At 41.8% G+C, this 12108-nt stretch overlaps 1 protein-coding gene across 10 annotated transcripts in view; it reads left to right on the plus strand.

Annotated features, from left to right (window-relative positions):
- DLGAP2 (DLG associated protein 2) overlaps window positions 1-12108 on the plus strand; it is a 666739-nt gene that overhangs the window by 19652 nt on the left and 634979 nt on the right. The window lies entirely within an intron of this gene.

Genomic DNA, 12108 nt, shown 5'->3' on the forward strand with positions numbered 1-12108 from the left:
AGCCAAAGCCTGATCCAGAGCAAGACCCTACCTCTCTTCCGCTCTAGGGGCGCTGAGAAGTGAGGAAGCTGCAGAAGGAAGTTTGAAGCCGGCAGAGGTTGGTTCACGAGGTTTGAGGAAAGAAGCCACCTCTGTCCCGTAAAAGTGCACAGCGAGGCAGCAAGTGCTGACGCAGAAGCTACAGCAAGTTACCCAGAAGATCCAGCTAAGATCATGCACGGAGGTGGCTGCCCTGAACAACAGATTATCGGTGTAGCCGAAACAGCCTCCTGTTGGAAGGAGCGGCCACCTAGGACTTTGCAGCTAGAGCGGAGGCGTCAATGTCAGCGCCTGGCTTAAAGAGGCACAGGACAGGCTGACCCTCTTGTGGGGGGCTCGTGCAGCCGGTGACTTGAAGTTGGAGCCAGTGCTCTTTTACTATGTGACAGTCCCAGGGTCCTTAAGAATTATGTTCAATCGACTCTGCCTGGGCTCTGTAAACGAGGAACAAAGCCTGGATGACTGCACACCTGTTAACGACACACTTGCTGAATATTTTAAGCCTGATGTTGAGACCTACTGCTCAGAAAAAAAGATTCCTTTCAAAACATGACTGTGCACTGACAACGCACGTGGTACCCAAGAGCTCTGACGGGGACGGACAATGAGATTCATGGCGTCTTCATGTCTGCAAACCCACATCCATGTTGTAGCCCGTGGATCAGGGAGTCATTTCAACTTTCAGGTCTTATTTTTTTGTTTGTTTATCGCACCCATGACGTGTAGAAGTTTCAGGGCCAGGGACTGATCCCATGCCACAGCAGTGACATGCCAGATCCTTAAACTGTTGCTCCTTCTGGGAACTCCTCAAGTCTTATTATTTAAGAAATACATTTTCCAGGAGTTCCCGTTGTAGCTCAGCAGGTTAGGAACCTGACTAGTATCCATGAGGACTCAGGTTTGATCCCTGGTCTCGCTCAGTGGGTTAAGGATCCGGTGTTGCTGTGGTTGTGGTGTAGGCTGGCAGCTGCAACTCTGATTTGACCCCTAGACTGGGAACTTCCATGTGCTGCAGGTGCAGTCCTAAAAAGCCAAAAAAAAAAAAAAGGCTATATCTGCATAGATTATGATATATTCCTCTTTTGGACCTGGGCAACCAAATCAAGTCAACTGAAAACCTGGAAAGGATTCACCACTCTAGATGTGTGAAAAACACTGGGGACTCATGGGAAGAAGTCAGAATAACATTAACAGGGATTTAGAAGAGGCTGGATTCTAACCCTCATGGCTGACTTTGAAGGCTGAAGACTTCAGTAGAGGAAGACACTGCAGATGTGGTAGAAACAGCAAGAGAACTGAAACTAGAAGTGGAGTCTGAAGATGGGACTGAGTTGCTGCATCTCAGGATAAAACCTGAAGGATCAGGAGTTGCTACTTCTGGACCAACAGAGAGTGGCTTCTTGAGATGGAAACTACTCCTGGTGAAGAAGCTGCAAAGGCTGTTGAAATGACAACAGAGGCTTTAGAATATTACGGAAGCCTGGTCGATGAAGCAGCAGCGGGATTTGAGAGGGTTGACTCCAACTTTGAAAGTTCTCCTGTGGGTAAAATGCTATCAAACAGCACTGCCTGCCATGGAGAAGTCGCTATTGAGGCTGGACCCTCCACCAGCAAAAAGATTACAGTTCACTGAAAGCTCAGATGGTTGTTAGCATTTTTTAGCAATGCTATATTTGTTAATTAAGGTAAGAACCTTAGTTTTTCAGACATAATGCTATTGCATAATCAATAGTCTACAGTGTGGTGTAAACACAACTTTTATGTGCACTGGGAAGCCAGGCACTTTGTGTGGCTTGTTTTATTGTGGTGCTCTGAATCCCAGCCCCCAGCCCCAGTAACTCTAAGCCGTGCCTGTCATTGCAGAAGAGACTTGAGAATTAGGGGGAGTGGGTGAGGCTCCCTGTCTCTCTACCCTGGCTTCAATTTGAGTTCCTCTCTGCATTTTATATAGGGGTTTTTGTGTATAAGTTTATTTAAAATGTAATTCAAATGCAAAAAAAAAAATGGTAACATGAATTAAGATTTTCAAGGGCCCTTCCAGAGCTAAGATGATTTGATAATTGATAAATTTTAAGTACTGTGATTGGGAAAGACCTTGTTTTCCTTGGTATGTATATAGTTTGTTGAGAGTATTCTAAATCCTGTTACACGGTGGATGGAAAAATGAAAGAAATTCTTCACCAAGGGACTCTGACAGTTGGGTCACACAGTTGGTAGAGGCAGTTTCTGTTGATTTATTGTACTAGGAAGAAAATAATAATTTGCCAAATGCATGGCATTTGACTTAATTGGCTTAAATGACTTTGAAATATAGCAGCTCTTAGGGGCAGATGAATCTCAGTCTAGATTAGATTTTAACACAACATCTAAAAATGATCCTGAAATAACAATGACTTAAATAGACATTAATTTTTTAATTTATTTTGCTTAATTTATAAGCTCTAAAAGTTTTTTTTTGTGTGTGTATGTATGTATTTTGGCTTTCTAATTATACAAAGAGGGGCCAAAGTGGGAATATGCATGGCTCTATGAAAATTATTTCTGCATCAGGGCTATGACTTTTTCTATCCACGGGCCAAGATGGATGCTGGTGCTCTCTCATTGCATTTGCTTTCTATCCAGTAGTGAGAAGGGCACACTCCCTGGAGCGTAGCACATGTCTTAGCATTTCTGCTGACATCTTAAGCCTTCCAAAACTTGGTCAGATGGGCATTCCTTTCTTCACAGTAAGCTGGGAGAGGTAGTCTTCATCCTAGAGCAGGAGTAGGTACACTTCTTCTATAAAAGGTCAGATAATAAATATTTTGGGCTTTGCAGATCATACAGTCCCTCTTGCACTTTTCTGCCGTTATTGTGTGAAAGCAGTCCTGGACACACATAAATCAATACACATTGTCATATTACAAGGAAGCCTCATAGACACTGAAATTTGAATTCCATGTAATTTTCACATCATGAAATATTATTATTTTCATGTTTTTAGTCATTTAACAAAGTGAAAACCATTTTTAGCTTATAGGCCAATTAAAAACAGGCAGTAGCAGTCAGCCTGCTGGTCAGTTTGCCAACCCCTGTTTTGAATGCCATGAGTCCAGTTAAAACTTGAGGATTCTAGGAACAAATAAGGACATTATATATAGGTAATATCTTCAATTCATTAAGAAGATATAACAATTATAAACTTATAGATACTCATCAACAAAGTCCCAAAATATATGAAGCAAAAATTGGTAGAATTGGAGAAATAAGCAGCTTTATAGTAATAGTTGGAGACACCAATAACCTACTTTTAATAATGGAAATAAAAATCAGACAAAAGAGCAAAATGGAGCTGGAAGACTTGAGCTGCACTAAAAACTGATAGTTCTAGCAGACATATAAAAAAGTGCAACCCAACCCATGGGACCTCATCAAACTGAAAAGCTTTTGCACAGCAAAGGAAACCAAAAAGAAAACAAAAAGACAACTTATAGAATGGGAGAAAATAGTTTCAAATGATGCAACTGACAAGGGCTTAATCTCTAGAATATATAAGCAACTTATACAACTCAACAGCAAAAAAACCAATCAATCAACGGAAAAATGGGCAAAAGACCTGAATAGACATTTCTCCAAAGAAGATATACAGGTGGCCAACAAACACATGAAAAAATGCTCAACATCGCTGATTATAAGAGAAATGCAAATCAAAACTACCATGAGATACCACCTCACGCCAGTCAGAATGGCCATCATTAATAAATCCACAAATAACAAGTGCTGGAGGGGCTGTGGAGAAAAGGGAACCCTCCTGCACTGTTGGTGGGAATGTAAACTGGTACAGCCACTATGGAGAACAGTTTGGAGATACCTTAGAAATCTATACATAGAACTTCCATATGACCCTGCAATCCCACTCTTGGGCATCTATCCGGACAAAACTCTCCTTAAAAGAGACACCTGCACCCGCATGTTCATTGCAGCACTATTCACAATAGCCAGGACATGGAAACAATCCAAATGTCCATCGACAGATGATTGGATTCGGAAGATGTGGTATATATACACAATGGAATACTACTCAGCCATAAAAAAGAACAAAATAATGCCATTTGCAGCAACATGGATGGAACTAGAGAATCTCATCCTGAGTGAAATGAGTCCGAAAGACAAAGGCAAATACCATATGATATCACTTATAACTGGAATCTAATATCCAGCACAAATGAACATCTCCTCAGGAAAGAAAATCATGGACTTGGAGAAGAGACTTGTGGCTGCCTGATGGGAGGGGGAGGGAGTGGGAGGGATCGGGAGCTTGGGCTTATCAGACACAACTTAGAATAGATTTACAAGGAGATCCTGCTGAATAGCATTGAGAACTTTGTCTAGATACTCATGTTGCAACAGAAGAAAGGGTGGGGGAAAAATCTGTAATTGCAATGTATACATGTAAGGATAACCTGACCCCCTTGCTGTACAGTGGGAAAAAAAAAATGAAAAAAAAAAAAAAAACGTGCAACCCAACAGCAACTCCACATACTTCTCAAGTGTACATATGACATACTGCAGGATAGACCATATATGCAGGATGTAAAATAAGCCTTAATTCATTTCAGGAGAATGAAATAAAACAAAGTATCTTTTCTGACCACAGTGCAGTGAAACTAGAAATCAAAGGAAAGATCCTTAACTATGTGCAAACTGAGGAACACACTCTTCAATAACCAATGAGTTAAAGAAAATCACAAGGGAAAGAAAACAGTACCTAGGAAGAAATGAAGAAAAATGCACAGTATATCAAAACTCATGGGGTGCAGTGGAAGCAGGGTTGAGAAAGAAATGTATTCCTTCAAGTGCCTACATTATAAAACAAAAATCTCGAATCATTAACCTTACTGTATCTTAAGGAACTAGAAAAAGAATAGCAAACTAAACTTACAGTTAGCCGAAGGAAGGAAATAATGAAGATTAGAGTGGAAATAAACAAATAGGGAATAGAAAATCAGTAGGGAAAATCAATGACACCAAAAGTTGCTGATTGAAAGAGATCAGCAAAATTGACAAACTTGCATAGATTAACTAAGAAAAAAGAGAATAAAGTCAAAATACTAGACTCAGAAATGGAATGTTACTGATTTAAAAGAAATAAAAAGGATTATAACATAATACCATGAATGATTATATACAAATTAGATAAACTAGATGAAATGGACAAGTTCCTAGAAACGCACAACTTCCCAAGGCTGAATATGAAGAAGTAGAAAATCTGAATAGACCTATAACGAGTAAAGAAATGGAATCTGTAATCAAAAACCTCCCAAAAAAGAAAAGCAAAGGAGCAGATGACTTCACTGGCAAGTTCCACCAAACATTTAAAGAAGAATTAACATCATTGTTTCTCAAACTCTTTCAAAAATTGAAGAGAACCCTTTTTACTCATTTTATGAGGCCAGCGTTACTCCAATACTGAAGTCAGTCAAAGACAAGAAGAGAAAACTATAGACCAATACCTTATGAATATATATGCAATAAAATACTATCAAACCAGAATTCAACATCACAATTAAAAGAATTCCACACCATGACCAAATGTGATTTATTCCAGGAGTAGAGTGGTTCAGCATGTGAAAATCAATCACCACATAAATAGAATGAAGGAAAAAACCCCACATAATCACTGTGATGGAAAAGCATTTTATAGAACCCAACTCTTCTCAAGGTAAAAAAGAAGAGTTTTTTGTTTTGTTTTGTTTTGTTTTTTTTTACAACACTCATTAAACTAAGAATATAGTGAAGCTTCCTCAACATGGTAATAGCCATATGTGAAAAACCCCTAGCCAACACCTGCATAAAGACTGAAGCCTTCCCCTCAGATCAGGAACAAAACAAGGATGCATGCTTCCATAGCTTGCATACAGGCTGGTACTGGAAAGTTCTAGAGTGAGCAGTTAGGCAAGTAAAGAAATAAAAGTGATCCTGGAAAGGAGTAAGTAAAAGTTTATTTCCAGATGACATATTATTATACTTTGAAAACCCAAATACACACACACACAAGCTGTTAGAGCTGATAAACTAAGCAAAATAAATTTAGCAAAGTTTGGGGAAACAAAACCAACACACAAAAATAAGTTGTATTTTCTATGTGCTAACAATGAACAGTCTGAAAAAGGAAATTAAGAAAATGATTTTCTTTACAGTAGCTTCAGAAAGAACTCAATAATGAGGAATAAATTTAACTACAGAAGCAAAAGACTTGTACACTGAAAACTACAAAATGTTGCTGAAACAAGTTAAAGACACAAGTAAATGGAAAGATATCCCCTGTTAATGGACTGGAAAACTTAATATAGTTAAAATAGCAACACCCTGCAAAGCAGTCTACAGGGTCAACACAATCTCCATCAAAATCCCTAGGGCCTTTTTTTTTTTTTCAGGAATAGAAAACTCCATCCTAAAGTTCATATGGAATTTCAGTGGAGCCCAAATAGGCAGAAAAATCTTGAAAAAGAACAAAGTTGGAGGACTATATTCTTGATTTCAAAACTTACTACAAAACCACTATAATGCAGCAACTTGGTACTAGCATTAGGATAGACACACAAATGAATGGAATAGAAGTGTGAGGTCAGAAATAAACCCCAGCATTTACTGCCAGTTGATTTTTGACAGGAGTGCCAGGTCTGTTCAGTGGGAAAAGAGTAGTGACTTCAACAAATGATGCTGGGAAAGCGGGATGCCTGTATGCACGAGAATGAAGTTGGATTCCTACCTCACACCATATACCTGCAGTCACTTGATGTGGATCAAATACCACTGTAAGAACTGAAACCCTTAGGAGAAAACAGGTCTTTATGACTTTAGGTGAGGACCAGCAGCACAGACAACAAAAGAAAACAATATATAAATTGGACCTTGTTTATGTTATAGAGAAACTTTTGTATATGGGGCGCTATCAATAGACTGAAACAGTCCATTAATAGGAGGGAGTTTTCACAAATGATGTGTCTGGTAAAGGTTTAATATTCAGAATATCTGAATCCTGCAATTCACTCACAAGATGACAAACCACCCAATTAAAAATGGGCAAAGAACTTGAATAGTTATTTCTCCAAAAGTGATATAAAATAGTCAAAGCACATGAAAATATGCTCCCATCATTAGTCGTTAGGAAAATGCAAATCAAAACAACAAAGAGATATCACTTCACACCTACCGGGATGACAAATGCAAACAAACAAACAAAGGATAATTAAAAACTCCGAAACAACAGCAAAGGAAAAGAAGTTTTGGTCAGGATGAGGGGAAACTGGAATACCTTGTATATTGCTGGTGGGAACGGGAAATATTTCATCTCTTGTGGCAAACAGCTTAGTAGCCTTCAGAAAGTTCATAGAAATACCTTATGACCCAGCAGTTCCAATCCTAACATGTACTTAAATGATCTAAAATCAGCAACTCAAACTGAGGCTTGAATGCTTATGTCAGAGCCTTTATTCACAATTCCCAAAAAGTGGAATAACCCACTACCCATCAGTGATAAACAGACTGTGGCCCATCTATACAGTGGAATATTATTCAGCCTTGAAAAAGAATGCAGTCTATCAGGTACTACAGTATGAGGGATCTTAAAAACATTGTGCTGGGAGAAATAAGTCAGATACAGAAGTACAAACTCTGTATAGTTCTGATTGTGTGAAATACCTCGAATAGGCAAATCCATCAAGACAGAGTACAATGAGGTTACCAGGGACTTGGGGGAAGGGTTGTTGCCTAATGGATACAGAGTTTCTTTCAGGGCTGTTGAAAAATTTTAGAAACAGTGCACATGGTTGTACAACATTGTGAATGTAATTAATGCCCCTGAATTATAGACTTAAAAGTGGTTAAAATGGCAAATTTTATATTATTTATATTTTGCCACCACTGTAACAGAAACCTTAAGCTCAGGGGCTGTATCCCTAAGGGTAAAAAGGGTGGATTGTATACCTTAAACTTGCACAATGTTGCACATTGGTTATACTTGTGTGTTACTCCGTGGTCTCCTGGGGCCTCTTTGCCCATCCGTAGGGAACTGCCAGGTGATTCCCCTCTTTTTTGTTGGCGTTTAATGAGTTGTAACCCTGTTAATGCTCATCGACTATGTAGGGTTGCTTTAAGAGGTTACAGAATGTTTAGGAGGCCCTTGAGTACAGTGATGTGGGTGTGACTATCCTAAGTGTGCCCAGCCGACAAGGCCTGTGAACGTGACTGATGGGGAGCCCCCGGGGTTCAGTGTCAGCCTGGTCTTCAGATACGTGCACAGTGGGGTGGGGGGACCTCAGAATGGGCAGAAACTCAAGGTGGAAATCTCAGAAAAGGGAAGGGCTGGTGCAAGGGCCAGGGTGTCAGAGCTGGCTTGGGGAACCTGGGTCCAGTGTGCGGGCTGAGGACGCAGAGTGTCACTATCACTCTGAGGTTTTGGTTAGAGTTCCTCGCAGAGCCTGTTGCATGTGGCTTCACGTAGGGATGGTCCCCCTGATGTGAAGGAGGGCAGGAGCCCAGCAGTTGAGTCCTGTGGGTGGCCACCTGGGGGACCCAGATTGGGCTCCTGAGTTCACATTGAGTGATGTCCTGAGACCTGTGCTTCACCTCCTGGTGTTTCCCAGGTGGAAACAGGCATTGGGCTTGTACCTGGTGTGATCCTATTTCTTCTTGGGTGTGTGTGTGCTAAGCCACTGCTGTGAGTATTTTAAAAACTATTAAATAGTGGTGATGGCTGTGCAACATTGTGAATGTACTGAATTCCACTGAATTGTGCACTTAAAAAAGCTGAAAATGGTAAATTTTATGTATATTTTACTATGTATGTAGGGAGATCTGAAGTGTATGATTTCCTGACTAATATACACTTTTTTTTTTTTTAAATGATGCTGTAAGAGCCAGCATAATAAAGATTTCTCTCTCGGAAGTGCTACTTTGCACCTGTCGTTTTCAACGACTGTAGATATATGTATTTTTCGTTGTGCCTGTAACATGTGGAAATTCTGGGGACAGGGGTTGAACTCATGCCACAGCAGTGACAATGTGGGATCCTTAACCCACGGAGACAGTAGGGAACTCCAATTACAGATATTTTTTAATGGCACTTGTAGATTTTAAAGAAGATGGTAGCCCTTTTTGTTTTCTTCTGTCTTAGGCTTTAAAGGATTAAAATACATAACTATTGACATATTGGAACTTCCAAAATATGTTTTCTTAATATTTTTGATGTTTGGCGCTCATATCTCCCATCAGTGACCTCCAGCATCCCTTGTAATTAAAAAATCAGTTTTGCTTGTAACCATCTCGAGTTTCATCCATGAAAGACATCATGCGCCATCACAGATATTTCATGTGTTTTGCTGTGAGAGGGTGTATAGTTCCTTCTTCTTACCTGAAGAAGTAAAAAATAACCCAAACCTGTTTCTAATTAAAATGGTGGTCATGTACCACTGGCCAATAGGAATAGAATTCTGCCTCTTAAACCAGAAGCACAGAATATAAAGTAGAATAGAGCATCAAGTGTGCAGCTCTTGCCACAGGCCTTGCCTCCTATATTTAAAATGAAACTGATTTTGTGAAGGGTCCGTGCCCTGAAAGGGAGAAGGTGCTTCTTCCCACATCTGCTTCTGCTTCTAGATGGTTCCCGACATGTAGCTTTTCCTTCTCTCTCTTCTGACTGTCTTTCTCCTGTAGCTCAGAGCTCACCGTTTCTAAGGAGAATCCCCGGAATTAACCCATCGGCTATTCAGATCCTTTGGGAGCTGGTTTTGAATTTTGTTTGCAGATCTTTTTTTTTGTATTGGTGGCACATATGTGTGTTTGTGTGGCATAGCAATGATGAATATGGGTTTGGAGCCACATAAATCTGAGTTCAAATTCTGACTCCCCCACTCCCACTGTCCTATTCTTTTTTTCTGGCTGTGCCTGCGGCATGTGGAAGTTCCTGGGCCAGGGATCAAACCCATGCCACAGCAACAACCTGAGCTGCTGCAGTGACCCCACTGGATCCTTAACCCATTGCCCCACTGGGGAACTCCCCCCCTTACTGTCTTATAGTGGATGAGTCACTTGATCTAAGCATTGGTTTCCTTATTTGAAAAGAGACACTTTTTCTACTTCACAGGGTGTTTCTGAGTATCGAGCCTGTGCCATGTGGAGCAGAATCATCGTGCAGATGTGTCTCTACCCCCATACCTGTGCTCTTTCCCGTTATGGGCCAGCTGCTCTGCAGTGCTCCACAGACACTCTGCAGACACTGCCTTTGCAGAGTCTAGATTATTGTGCCGGGGACCAATGATGTTATTTCTCTGGTCTCTGATAAAGAGAACGTCTTACAAAATAGTCTTATTTATAATGAAGCTATGTTGCTTTCCATCTGGGATGTGTTGTTATTATTGTTGTAGTAATAGCAGTAGTGTTATTGGTCACAATTGGGCACAAAATGTGAATTTACCTTTGTTTTCTGCTCTTTCTTTATTTACCACAATTGTTTCCTTTCAGGATGAAAATTTATAATCTCAGGCGGGGCCTCTGCCTTCCAGATTTGCACCCTACAGCCCAGTGGGAAGCTGGCAGAGCACAACAGTGATGCCCTGCGCACACGTCACTAGGAGGCCCCAGTGGTGCAGTGGCAGAATTTCTAGCCCCTTGGAACTCTCGCCCAGGGCCTTTTCTGAGTCAGAAAGGAAGATGAAGACAAAGGATAGTTAGTTGCCTGTGACTTTAACTTGCCCTGTCTCTTAGGTGCTGTACTTAAAACCCGAGTCCATGTTATTCTTCGAGTAGCCAGCTTTGAGCCCACCTTGCCTGATGGCCCTGGGCTGCCATCCTCCGGCAGTGTCCTCCCTGTGCCCTCGTGAAGGCTCCTCCTCACCTCTCTGTCTCTCCCTTTCCTTAGGAAATGTCCTTTTTCTGCTGCTTCTCTGCAGGATTCCTCTTCCTCTTCTTGGGTGTCTGTTCTAGTGTTCCTGGGCCTCCCATGCTTGGGCCGAGTGATTCTGCTGACTCCTGCTTATCAGGGGAGACAGACATGGAGGGGAAAGACTGGTCCTGCCTCCCAGACTCGTGCTTTCCAGGCTCTGGGTCCTGGAGCTCTGTCCCCAGTCACTGCTTGCATTTTGTTCCTAGCTTGTTCTGGTCCTACTGGCAGTCGTGGTGCAGTGGTGCACCAGTGTTAGTGCCAGGCTAAGCCATGCCCACCCTGTGAGGTGGGGAATTCACCTTCCCTGTGCAGATGAAGACAGGCAAGTTCAGGTCACAGGGCACCAGTGGCAGGCTAACCTGTGCCCACCTCGTGAGGTGGGAATCACCTTTTCTATGCAGATGAGGACAGGAAGTTCAGGACTTAGTCAGGTCTCTGCAGCCAGTAGGTGGCAGGACATGGACTGGCTTCAGGGCCACATTCTTCTCATTTGACCACGCTCCCCACTCCCATCCTAGATATCTCTAAGGAAGTGGTCTGAGCACTGACACCATGACAGTATCGCCATGATGTTGCAGGCATGATAGCCCCCAAAACTGGGTGTGTTCATACCCTCCTAGAACAGAATCTGGGCTTTGACCTTCAAGAAGGGGTCTTTTGTGGGGGTTCCCTGGTGGTCTAGTGGTTAGGACTCGGCACTTTCAGCCACCGTGGCCACAGTTCAATCCCTGGTCTGGAAACTGAGGTTCCACATCAGGCCACTGCACATCATGGCTGGAAAAAAAAAAAAAAAAAAAAAAGAATAAAAAGGAGGTCCCTGGTGGCGCAACAGGTTAAGGACTCAGTGTTGTCACTGCTGTGGCGTGGGTTTGATCCCTGGTCCAGGAACTTCTGCATGATTCAGGCAGGGCAGAAAAAAAGAAGGGGTCCTTTATGAGTATGAATAAGTAAGATCCTCTTTCTAAATTCTATATTATTATTACTGATGTTTATCAGGTCAGAACCATGCGTGAATGTGGGGTGGGGGTGGGGCCTGCCTGAAGCCGACGGCAAGTGTGTGGGGGGGGGCCTGTGGTCAGGGCAGTGTTGGACCTTGAATGGGTCCTGTGTTGTGTGGTTACAAGGACACATAAAGCATGGCGTCT

Source organism: Sus scrofa, chromosome 15 (assembly GCF_054392235.1).
Source record: "Sus scrofa isolate SSC_HxYL_T2T_F1_AM1 chromosome 15, Sscrofa_HxYL_maternal_Yorkshire_Landrace_v2.0, whole genome shotgun sequence".
Taxonomy (NCBI): Eukaryota; Metazoa; Chordata; class Mammalia; order Artiodactyla; family Suidae; genus Sus; species Sus scrofa.